The sequence below is a fragment of the Phacochoerus africanus genome, chromosome 7 (assembly GCF_016906955.1).
Source record: "Phacochoerus africanus isolate WHEZ1 chromosome 7, ROS_Pafr_v1, whole genome shotgun sequence".
Classification (NCBI taxonomy): domain Eukaryota; kingdom Metazoa; phylum Chordata; class Mammalia; order Artiodactyla; family Suidae; genus Phacochoerus; species Phacochoerus africanus.
Genome location: NC_062550.1, coordinates 90,929,520 through 90,940,763, shown reverse-complemented (window position 1 = coordinate 90,940,763; position 11,244 = coordinate 90,929,520). Strand labels below are relative to the sequence as shown.

At 40.7% G+C, this 11,244-nt stretch overlaps 1 long non-coding RNA gene across 3 annotated transcripts in view; it reads right to left on the bottom strand.

Moving 5' to 3' along the window:
- Positions 1-487: 487 nt before the first annotated feature.
- The window catches only part of LOC125131510 (uncharacterized), a 52,533-nt gene continuing 41,776 nt past the window's right edge, over positions 488-11,244 (bottom strand). For all 3 annotated transcript variants that reach the window (XR_007135943.1, XR_007135942.1, XR_007135944.1), the window contains 2 exons: positions 8,839-9,000; positions 488-1,132 (listed from right to left, as the gene is read on the bottom strand). This is a non-coding gene — a long non-coding RNA (uncharacterized LOC125131510). The remainder of the gene's footprint in view (positions 1,133-8,838; positions 9,001-11,244) is intronic.

The following is an 11,244-nucleotide window of genomic DNA, read 5'->3' as shown; positions in this document are numbered from 1 at the left end:
ATATCATCAAAATCAGAAACTCTGGGATGGAGCCCAGCAAGCTGTTTTAACAAGCCCTCTGGGAGTCCATTGCACGAGAAAGTTTGAGAATCACTGCTGTACCAACATCAACACATAATTTATCTACAACATAATTTTCTACTTATATGAATTTCTGGGCCATTCCCAATTATTAATCATTGTAGAGTTCCCTGGTGGGTTAAGGATCCAGCATTGTCACTGCTGTGGCACAGATTTCATCCCTGGCCCTGCAAACCATGGATATGGCCAAAATAATAATAACTGTAAAAAAAATTCTTAAAGAAATTATTTAACTTACCAAATTGAGGAAAAGTTTTTTGTCCATTCTCTTCCTTATTTTGCTTGGCTGAACCATAGAGTCAATCCATTTTTTTTCCAGCAAGAGTGGAGCAAATCAAGCTAAAGGCAGCAATCAACTATCTTCTCCCATGTCAACTGAGCAAAATAATTTTACATTTGGTAGAAGTCCTTTCAAATGATTTATTTGAACCTGCTTTGAAAACAAAAGCACTAGCCTCACCCAAACTTTTATTCTTTACAAGTATTTTTACCATTACAACATCTGCAAAAGAGCTTGATATCATTGCACAATGATTCAGATGTAGCTCATCACTTTGTAGAGAATTAATTTACAGAGTCAGATCTATCTAAAATCATTATTAGAATATCTCCATGGACATACAAGTTAACAGATTTGGGGAGGGAAACTTCTTCCTTGCCTACATCTAAATGTTCGGATTTGCAATATTTGAAATACTGGATTGCAATGTAAGGCGCTGATAGACAGCATCCAAGATATTTGGTACAATCCAAGCAACATTATAAAAAGCTTTCAGGCAAGTGATATCAGGTGTCCTTACAAAGGAAATCCAGAAACCAAACTCAGTCTTGGCAGTTAAGGAAGACATAGTTTTCAAACATTTTGTTTTAAAGTCAAGTCATTCTCTAGTTGTTGACAAAATTGCTTAGTTTTTTTGGTCTCCAGAGTGTTAGTCTCCAGCTTCCAGAAAGGCTTCACAAGGCTCTATTAAGAGACTAAGAAGGGATTCAATCATCTTTCTTTCTCTTTCTTTCTGTTGTGATATTAACTGTTCTTAATTAGATTGATGGTCTGGAAAAAAAAAAAAAAGCAGAAGTGGGCTGTTAATCAAATAAAATACATTCAAAGCTTATCTAAGCTTCCTGGAAAATGAAGCACAACATGCAGACACCTAAGATTTAAAAAATTCCTCCCCCCTTTTAAAAAAAAAAACCTGGTTGAAAAGTTGGTGCTAGGGCAGCAAGTTTTTCCCTCTTAAGCATGTTAAGAAGGAAGATGTGGCAATTAACCATTTTTCCCAAGGGCTTTCGGAAAGATTATTGACCTTTTTTCATCTTTTAAAAAATGAAAGAAGAGAGGGAGTAGCAAAGGCCTTTTGATTTTGTCATCTTGAAATGTGGCCCAGTGATTGGCTTTTAGGGAAGTTTATCAGACCGATTTGCAGATGTGACCCTTCTAGTCTTTAGCTGTTAGTTCGGAAGGGCAAGTTTTTCTGTACATTAACTTGGCCTTGCCAAGCCACCAGGACCCTGGGATCATTTTAGAGTTGATATGACCTGTGAAGAGGAGACTAGAGAAAGTGGGCGGCATTTAACATGGGAAAAACTACAACTAAGGAAGAGGAAAAAGACAAGAAAGGTGAAAAGCAGGGGCAGAGGAAAAGGAGAAGAATTAAGTCTATTAACGTAATTTTATTTCAGCAGTAAGGAAGCCACAAATGTTACTTAGTATTAAACTTCATGTAATAGAAAGAAAGACTAGAAAAACACCAGGCTAAGCAGCCCTGAAGCAGTATTTCAAAGGACCTGAGCTTTGCAATCAAGTGATTGAATGGGAGTCCTAGCTTTGCCACCGTGAGATTTTGGCTGGTTGCTTAACTAAGAGTTTCCTCATGTGTAAAATCAGGAGCACAACATACCTGCCAGGTGGTAGGGGTTAAATGAGATAATGAATGCAAAGCACCTGTATCACGACTTTTCCTTTTTATAAGTGACATAAACAGCAATTCAAATAATGTCTGTAAAAGAGGGATTTCCTGGTTGGTATAACTGCAAAGACCAGGGGTGGTGCAGGTTTCAGAGACCTCTTACCCAGCAAGGCCACACGATGTCATCATGACCTGGTTTCTCTCCTTCCTTTGGTTCTGCCTTTGGCAGCCTTGGCTCATCCACCCATTTGGTCAGAAGATGTGTAACTCTAAAAGTTCCGGTTCCAGCCTTGCAGAAAAGCGGGAGCAACATCTCCAGGAGCACAAACATTAGCTCTCATCGGCCCAGCTTGAATCCATAAATGGCACTGTGGCCAAGGCCAGTTTGAGTGGTTGGTCACAGACGCCCTATCCTTAGAGCCAGCGTGGTATTTACTTTCTCTGGATCCCATGCACTGAGAGGATGGGAAGAGAGGTGCTGCCCAACGCAAAATGGGGGTATTCTTTCTATAAGCAGCGTGGTGGATGCAGGGCATCCACTTAATTAAAATGCAAAAGGCCAGGGATGAGCAGGCTTGATCATTAGCTGGATTCAGGGCAGTCCGCCTCAGAGCGCTCCATCTCTCGGCTGGGCTTCAGCCTCTGTTCCTACCTCATTCTCTCATGCTTTCTGTTCAAGGTCACTGGCTTCTCTAAAGAAAAGGATGTTCTTTCAGAAGATTCCAAGGAAGAACTCTAATTGGTTCAGCCTGGGTCGGATGTGTCCCCTTCGTAGTCAGGAGAGTCCCACCAGACCACATGGAGGGGGAGACGTAGCTGCCCAGGGAGCAGGAATGGGCTGGTAACAGATGTAAGAGGGACGCGGTACAGGCCAGTCAAAAATCACAGGTGTCCACTCTACTTGGGTAAATGCCAAGGGTGTCATCAGAAATTACAAATCAGAGAAAGTAAGTTTGGTGTGGAAGGTAGGGGGAACCAAGAGTTGGAGTAAATGAATGAATACGTGAATAAACAAATTGTGGTGTATATATATATTTTTTTTGGGGGGGGTCTTTTTGTCTTTTGAGGGCCGCACCCACAGCATATGGAGATTCCCAAGCTAGGGGTCTAATCAGAGCTGTTGCCACCAGCCTACGCCACAGCCACTGCAACGCCAGACCCAAGTTGTGCCTGCGACCTACACCACAGCTCACGGCAATGCCGGATCCTTAACCCACTGATTGAGGCCAGGGATGGAACCTGCAAACTCCTGGTTCCTAGTCGGATTCGTTTCCGCTGCGCCACAATGGGAACTCCAAATTGTGGTATGTTTATACTCGGCCTAGGATTCTACTCAGCAATAAAAGGGATAAATTACTTATATATGCAACAACATGGATGAACCCCACAATAATTATGTTGAATGAAAGAAGTCAGATAAAGTTCCTGTCTTGGTTCAGTGATTAACAAACCCGATTAGTATCCATGAGGATGCAGGTTCAGTCCATGGCCTCACTCAGTGGGTTAAGGATCGGGCATTGCCATGAGCTGTGGTGTAGGCCGACAGCTGTAGCTCTGATTCGACCCTTAGCTTGGGAACCTCCATATGCCGTGGGTGTGCCCCCCCCCAAAAAAAAATCAAACAAGAGTACCCTTGCTTGTTTCCATTTTTATAAAATTATAGGAAATGCAAACTAATCTACAGTGATAAAAAGCAGATAAGTGCCTGGGCCAGGAAAGGATTAAAAGGGGCATGAGGACATTCATAAGGATGATGTGTTCTTTTTTCTTTATTTTCTTTATTGTGGTGAGTTTCATGCCTGTGTGAAAACATTAAATTAGATACCTTAAATATGCGCAGTTTATTGTATGTTAATCATAACTAAATAATACTCTTTAAAAAGGGAGAGAAAATGTACTCCAAAACATTATCCTGTTTAATAGCATTCGAAACGGTTACCTCACCTGTCTATACACGTCTGAATTTTCCAACAGTGTTATAAATGCAGGCTTTCTGTAAGTATATCTATATAGAAGTCACATCACTTAACTCATAGGTAGTTTCTAGCCTCAGGGTCAATGAAAAGATTAATTAAAGCTACAAATAAGATTATATTTTTCTCCATGCTGAAAAAGAGTGTAGCAGTGGGCAGCTGTGAGTCATGCCCATATAAATCTACCTGACCCTGAATAAAATATTGACCCGCAGAGTTCCTGTTGTGGTGAAGCGGAAACGAATCCAACTAGGATCCATGAGGATGTGGGTTCGATCCCTGGCTGTGATCAATGGGTTAAAGATCCAGTGTTGCTGTGAGCCATGGTGTAGGTCACAGATGCGGCTTGGATCTGGTATTGCTGTGGCTCTGGAGTAGGCTGGCAGCTGTAGCTCTGATTCGACCCCTAACCTGTGAACTTCCATATATTGTGGGTGTGGCCCTAAAAAGCAAAACAAACAAACAAACAAAAATTGACCTGGTAAATCGTTACTTATTTATTTATTTGGTCATCCGCATGCACCATAGCAGCAACAATTGCTGGATCCGTAACCCATCGTGCCACAAGAGAACCCCTAGACTCCCAAGAACATGTTTTAAAGTAGATAGTCAGAGGCAATGAATGTCAACACCCTTCACCTTCTCCCTCCACCTCTTCAATGTGAAAAGAATCCAAACTCTTGCTCTTGGAATGGATTAACAATGAGATCCTGCTGTGTAGCACAGAGAACTATGTCTAGATACTTATATCGCAACGCAACAATGGGAGGAAAAATTATGTATACATGTATGTGTAACTTGTCCCCATGCTGTACAGGGGAAAAATTTTTTTGAGATATTGTTTATTTCATGTTTTCTGATTATATATTTCCTGTTTTTATTGTCCTGAAATGTAGATTATCTGTGCAATTGAAGGTGCTTTTCCTCAAGGCAGGGAGAAGCTTGCCATTGGGCAGGACACCTGTGTCTTTCCATCCCTGCAACTCAAGCCGTAGGTGGATCACAGTTAGAACTGCTTTTCATAGCTCATAACAGTTACCTATCTTCAAATTCTAGTTTGATCAGAAGGCATCAGAAGTGCTAACTATTTCAGTATTAACTTCTCACACACCTAGGAAGGCAAAGGCATTTTACAAAGGCTGCTTCCTTCCTTCACAACTTTCTATCCACTATTAGGAGTAAATGGAGTCAAATATTCCAGCCCTCTTTTTTTGTTTGTTTGTTTGTTTGTTTGTTTGTTTAAACGGTCACACCTGTGACATATGGACGTTCCCAGGCTAGGGGTTGAATCAGAGTTGCAGCTGCTGGCCTATGCCACAGCCACAGCCACAGCCACACTGAATCCAAACCTCATCTGCGACCTACAGTGCAGCTTGTGGCAATGCTAGATCCTTAACCCACTGAGCAAGGCCAGGGACGGAACCCCCATCCTCACAGAGACAACGTTGGGCCCTTAACCCACTGAGCCATAATAGGTACTCTCTAGCCTTCTTTTATTTTGCATAAATTTTCGCAAGAATTTTAGCATGAAGCAATAGAAAGACTATAGGATTCAAGGTGAAATGATTTAAATCTTAGCTCCACTATTTGTTGTAAGACAGTAAAATCTTCCTGAGCTTCAGTTTCTTCATATGTAAAATGGGCATATCTCATGGGATCTTTCATGAGAATGCAAGAAGCCACATATAAAAAGTGCCTAATACAATATTTGGCACTGAACAGGCAATGAATAAATGTTAGCGTTCTCCCTTCCACTCCTGCACACCATGACTATAAAAGTCATGGAAAAAATGCCTTGATGAAAATGCATCTAGGAAGGCAGAGATCTAAGTTTATAATGCTCAAGAGAAATAATTTGTCTTCTAAGAAGAGGATCCAAAATATTTAGAAAAAAGGAATGGAGATAAACATTTTTTTTTTTTTTTTGCTGGAAGATGAGCAGCTCCATTTAGGAAAGAATTAGATGTTTATATCCTAATGAATTTCATTACAAGTATTAACATTCAGAAGGTGAAGTATCAGCGATAGTTATTATGAATAAAATACACATACTTTGTGACCTGTAAAGATCTTCCTGTAAGGGGAATAAAACACATGAACATAGATTCTTATGTTTCTACTTTTTATACCTTGTATTTACAAGTACAGTTATAAAACTCAACATATTCTATCAGAGATACACTAGCAATTTTAGGGTTAGGAACTAGAAAAGTCTTCCAATTTTCATATTTACTTTTTGTGTGTGTGTGTGTCTTTCGTCCTTTTAGGGCTGCACCAGCGGCATATGGAGGTTCCTAGGCTAGGGGTTGAATCACAGCTGTAGCCACTGGCCTACGCCACAGCCACAGCAACGCCAAATCCGTGCCGTGTCTACAACCTACACCACAGCTCACGGCAACGCCGGATCCTTAACCCACTGAGCAAGGCCAGGGATCGAACCCGCAGCCTCATGGTTCCTAGTCGAATTCGTTTCCGCTGCGCCACCAGGGGAACTCCCATATTTACTTTTCAATGATCACTTCATTCAAGTATTTCTCCAACCAATATGTGTTTGGTGTCTACAATGTACCAGGGACTGTGAGGAGTAGAAACATAACAGGCAATGCCTTCGACCTCAAAGGGCTTAGTGTCCATCGGGGGGAAAAAAGGCCTGGTCATAACGCAAAGAACTAAGGGCATGAGAGAAAAGTCTGACTGCGCTGCTCAGGGGAAGAAGAGGATTTCTAGCTGGGGGAAGTGGAGGGAGTAAGAAATCAAGGTAGTTTACACTCTTACAGACGATCCGTCAACAAAGCACTTATTGGTGACTAATTAGGAGTGTGGCATTGAGTGCTATAGAGAATGCAGAAGTACCTTTGGTGGTAATCCTTGGCACAACATGTAGTCCAATGGCATATCCTAGCACCAGGAAGAATTTGAAGGTAGGCAGGCTCTCACTGCGCCTTCTATAAATTTCGGTATATTTATTTCACATGCCATTGCTTGTTAATATTAATTCAATTGTTAGTAGTAATCCAATCTCAAAGAAACCAGCAAATCTGTGACATGTGGAGACAAAAGGCAGGTGTTTTTTTTTTTTTTTTCATACCAGTGATTGGATAAAGAAATGATGGAAAAGAGAGAAATCAAGGCATTTTGAAATAGCCTCTAGTCCTTTGCCAAACTGTGGCTGGGCCATGCCATTCTTTAGGAATCTTGTCTGCATGGCAGTATTTTGAAAATTAAAAATTTTAGCTAGGAGTTCCCACTGTGGTGCAATGGAAATGAACCTGACTGGTATCCATGGCAGCTGTAGCTCCAATGCGACCTCCACCCTGGGAACTTCCATATGCAGAGGGTGTGGCCCTAAAAAGCAAAAAAAGGAAAAAAAATTTGATTCCTTATTTGGTTTCTACCTAGGCATTTGTTTTTGGAGAATAGTATAGTTATGACTGTAGAGTCACGTACAATTTTTGTCTAGTGTTTACACAGAGCCAGATGAAGATGAGTACTGGAAAGCTTAAGCATTTTCTTTCATGACAGACATATACTATAAATCTGAACCACGACTCGCAAAGACACATGTACTCCAATGTTCATTGCAGCACTATTTACAAGAGCCAACACATGGAAACAACCTAAATGTCCATCTACAGAGGAGTGGATCCAGAAGATGTGGTACATATACACAATGGAATATTACTCAGCCATCAAAAAGAACGAAATACCAGCATTTTTAGCAACATGGATGGACCTAGAAACTCTCATGCTAAGTGAAGTCAGCCATACAATGAGACACCAGCCTCAAATGCTTTCACTGACATGTGGAATCTGAAAAAAGGACAGACAGAACTTCTTTGCAGAACAGATGCTGACTCACAGACATTGGAAAACTTGTGGTCTCCGGAGGAGACAGTTTGGGGGGTGGGGGGATGTGCTTGGGCTGTGGGATGGAAATCCTGTGAAATCAGATTGTTATGATCATTATACAACTACAGATGTGATAAATTCATTTGAGTAATAAAAAAAAATCTCCAAATTTATAACCTTCAGAAATAAATTTTGTTTTCATTTACATTGTAAGGCCATTAACTGTGAAGTAATCTATTTCTTCCCCTAGAATGAAATTTCCAACTTTCCCATCCAAAACAACCTCGCTCCCCAAGTTTAGCATGAGCGTTTTTCAACTTTTTCATCTGAGAAACAGTGTTCGTCCCTTTGCATCTGATTCACGCCTTCTGCTGTCATACAAATTGTATGTCTCAGCTTTTTTTTTTTTTTTTGCAAGTCACGTACTTCCAACTCAGATTTAGGCATGTCTGTATGGCTCACACAGTGACACCCAATCCAGCAATACACAACAGGCTCAAACTATACCATGATCAAGCCTGAGGGGGAGTAATCTGTTTTATTTGGAACAAGAAATAAATTGGAAGGAAACAGCTTGAAGACAGACTTTGAAGATAGAGGAAGGACAGATGAGAAAATTATTAAGGTTTTTAAGGGTTTTCTCTTTTTCTTAAGAATATAAAAATGTTAATTAAATGTTACATTTACCCATTGCCTTTTTGGTAAATACTCTACAAATTATAATAATATCACAAAAGGTTCAGAAAAGAAATGAAAGCAAATCACCTGTAACTCTTCAACTCTGACAGTAACTTTGATATTGTGTGGTATCTCTCTAGTCTTTATTTCATATTCATATATTTTTAATACTGTGCAGGTAATGTTGTATCATGTTCTTCATGCTGGTTCCTGTGGTCTTTATGAGTATCCTATTTATTAGACACTCTGTAATCTGCATTTCGTGGGCCCTCCTGACCTCTCTGCAAAGTCTTCTCCAAAATGTGCTTGGGAGTCGCCGCCAGGAATGGGCGCCTCGCTTGAATTCCTACCTGTTCAGCGGTCACATGTATTCTTTAATACACCACCATGTTTTCAGGCAAGCTGAGTCTTCAAAAACTGATGTTTCCTCTGCCATCATCTTTCTTGGATACCGTGGACTTTTGTTTAGCCTCTCAAATCACCCACCTGATTTCACTCACTGCTGCTCCACCCTAAGGGAGAGGAGAAATTAGCAACAGATGCCCTTAGGGTTCCCTAGAAGTAGGCACACATTTTTCCCGAACTACCTCTAAACAGAGCACTTTTTTTTTTTCTTTTTTTGCCTGCCCAGCTCCCAGGCCAGGGATCAGATCCCTGCCGCAGTCGTGACCTACACTGCAGCTGCAGCAATGTTGGATCCTTAGCCCACTGTGTGGATCCTTAGCCTGCTATATGGGGCTGGGGATTGAACTTGCATCCCAACACTCCAAAGATGCTGTTTACCCCATTGTGCCACAGTGGGAATTCCATTTTTTTCTTTTTCTTTTTTTTGTATTTTCCGGGCCACACCTGTGGCATATGAAAGTTCCTAGGCTTGGGGTCAAATTAGAGCTAAGCTGCCAGCCTGCACCACAGCTCACGGCAATGCTGGATCCTTAACCCACTGAGTGAAGCCAGGTATTGAACCTGAGTCTTCATGGATACTAGTTGGTTTGTTACCTCTGAGCCACAATGGGAACTCCAGGAACCCCAATTTAAGAAAAATTCTCAAACTCAAAACAGTTCATTGAATAAAAAGACACTAAATTAGATGTGAAAAATGATGTGACTTCACATATTTGCAAATGAAATAGCTTTAAATTAGCTCTTCCGTATTTTTCTTTTTAATGCAAAGTGTCCATTTCCGCATAGGGCTACAAGATGTTCATTCCAGAATTCACTAAACTCTCGTGTAAGCTCACTGCTGTAGACTGAATGTTTACATCCCCCTCAAATTCACATGTTAAATCCTAACCCCTAGTACAATGGTATTAGAAAGTGAGAGCTTTGGTAAGTGACAGAAGAGTCACTTGGGCTCATGAGAGTAGAAACCTTATGATTAATGCCCTTGTATAAGAAACCTCAGGAGGCCCCCTTGTCCTTTCTGCCTTGTGAGGACGCAGTAAGAAGAAAGATGGCTATGAACCAGAAATGGGCTCTCATGAGACTCCAAATCTGCCAGCACCTTGATCTTGGACTTCCCAGCCACCAGGACTGCAAGAAGTAAATGTCTGTTGTTTCTAAGCCACCCTGTCTGTGACACTCTGAGCACCCCAAACAGACTAGGACAGTGTTACATAGAGAATTCAAACAATGGCAGAATGACATAGCAGGAAAAACGAGTGTTTGGGTCTAGAGAATAGAGACACACCCTGGTGAAGCCTGGTGTTGGATATTTAAGATGCTTAAGGCTGCTAGTGGACTGGAAACCAGGACATCTGTCATTAAAGAAGAAAGACAGGCACAAACAAGATGGAGTAGGTGGCAGATGGATTTCCCAAACAGCCAGCAATCAGTGCAGGTCTAGACAGGTTGGAGAGGAAGGGTGGGAAAGTCCGATAGTAACGCATTTGGAACAAAAGCTTTCATCTTCACAGTTTTGTTGGTTGTTTTGCTTTGTTTCCAAAGAACTTTCTTATGTGACTGTGGGATGTTCCACTGAAGAAATTTAATGGCAACATAGCACGGTGGCCTTTGACATAAGAGGGCTGGACTCAAATTCCAGTTCTAACACTCAGGCAATTATTTCAACATTCTGGAATCTCCACTTATTCACCATAAAACGAAGTGACTGTATTAGACCCATGGTTCCTAGCTATTTTGGGGAGATGGTGTCATTCACCTCCTTGGAGCTGATGAAAGAAAAGGATTATTATCTCATATAAATGCACGTAACTATCCCCTCACATTTGGGCACACACTTAATTTTATCACATTAGAAACTGATTTTCTTCACAAAGGAAAAAATTTACCAAGAATTTTCCTTCTCTTCTTATTGATTCACATAAATGAAGTAATTTGAAATAACTCCAAAGTGTGTGGAAATACAAAATAACAAAATTAAAATTCTTCCCCAAAGCAGATTTAAATGAGAAGGCTACCATCATTTGACTTGAAGAAATTATGGAATAGTCTTTAGGTCACAATGTTTGTCATTTGTGCTCTTCTACCCATTTTGACTTTTAATTTTGATAGCAGCAAATGAAAGAAAGCCCCAATTAACAAAGTAGGTTGCGGCAAATGGATAGGCCTGCTAAGACCTATATTGATTTCTCTAGGACTCTTTGTGCTGATACCGTTGCATCATTTCCTCTTTCCTTGGGTCAATGAATTTGGTCATCTTTGCAAAGTCTGAATCATCCCTGCTGTTGATGTCAGCAAGAAAATGAATAAAATCCACATTTCAATTTTAAAGTCAAATGAATATAACTAACTTT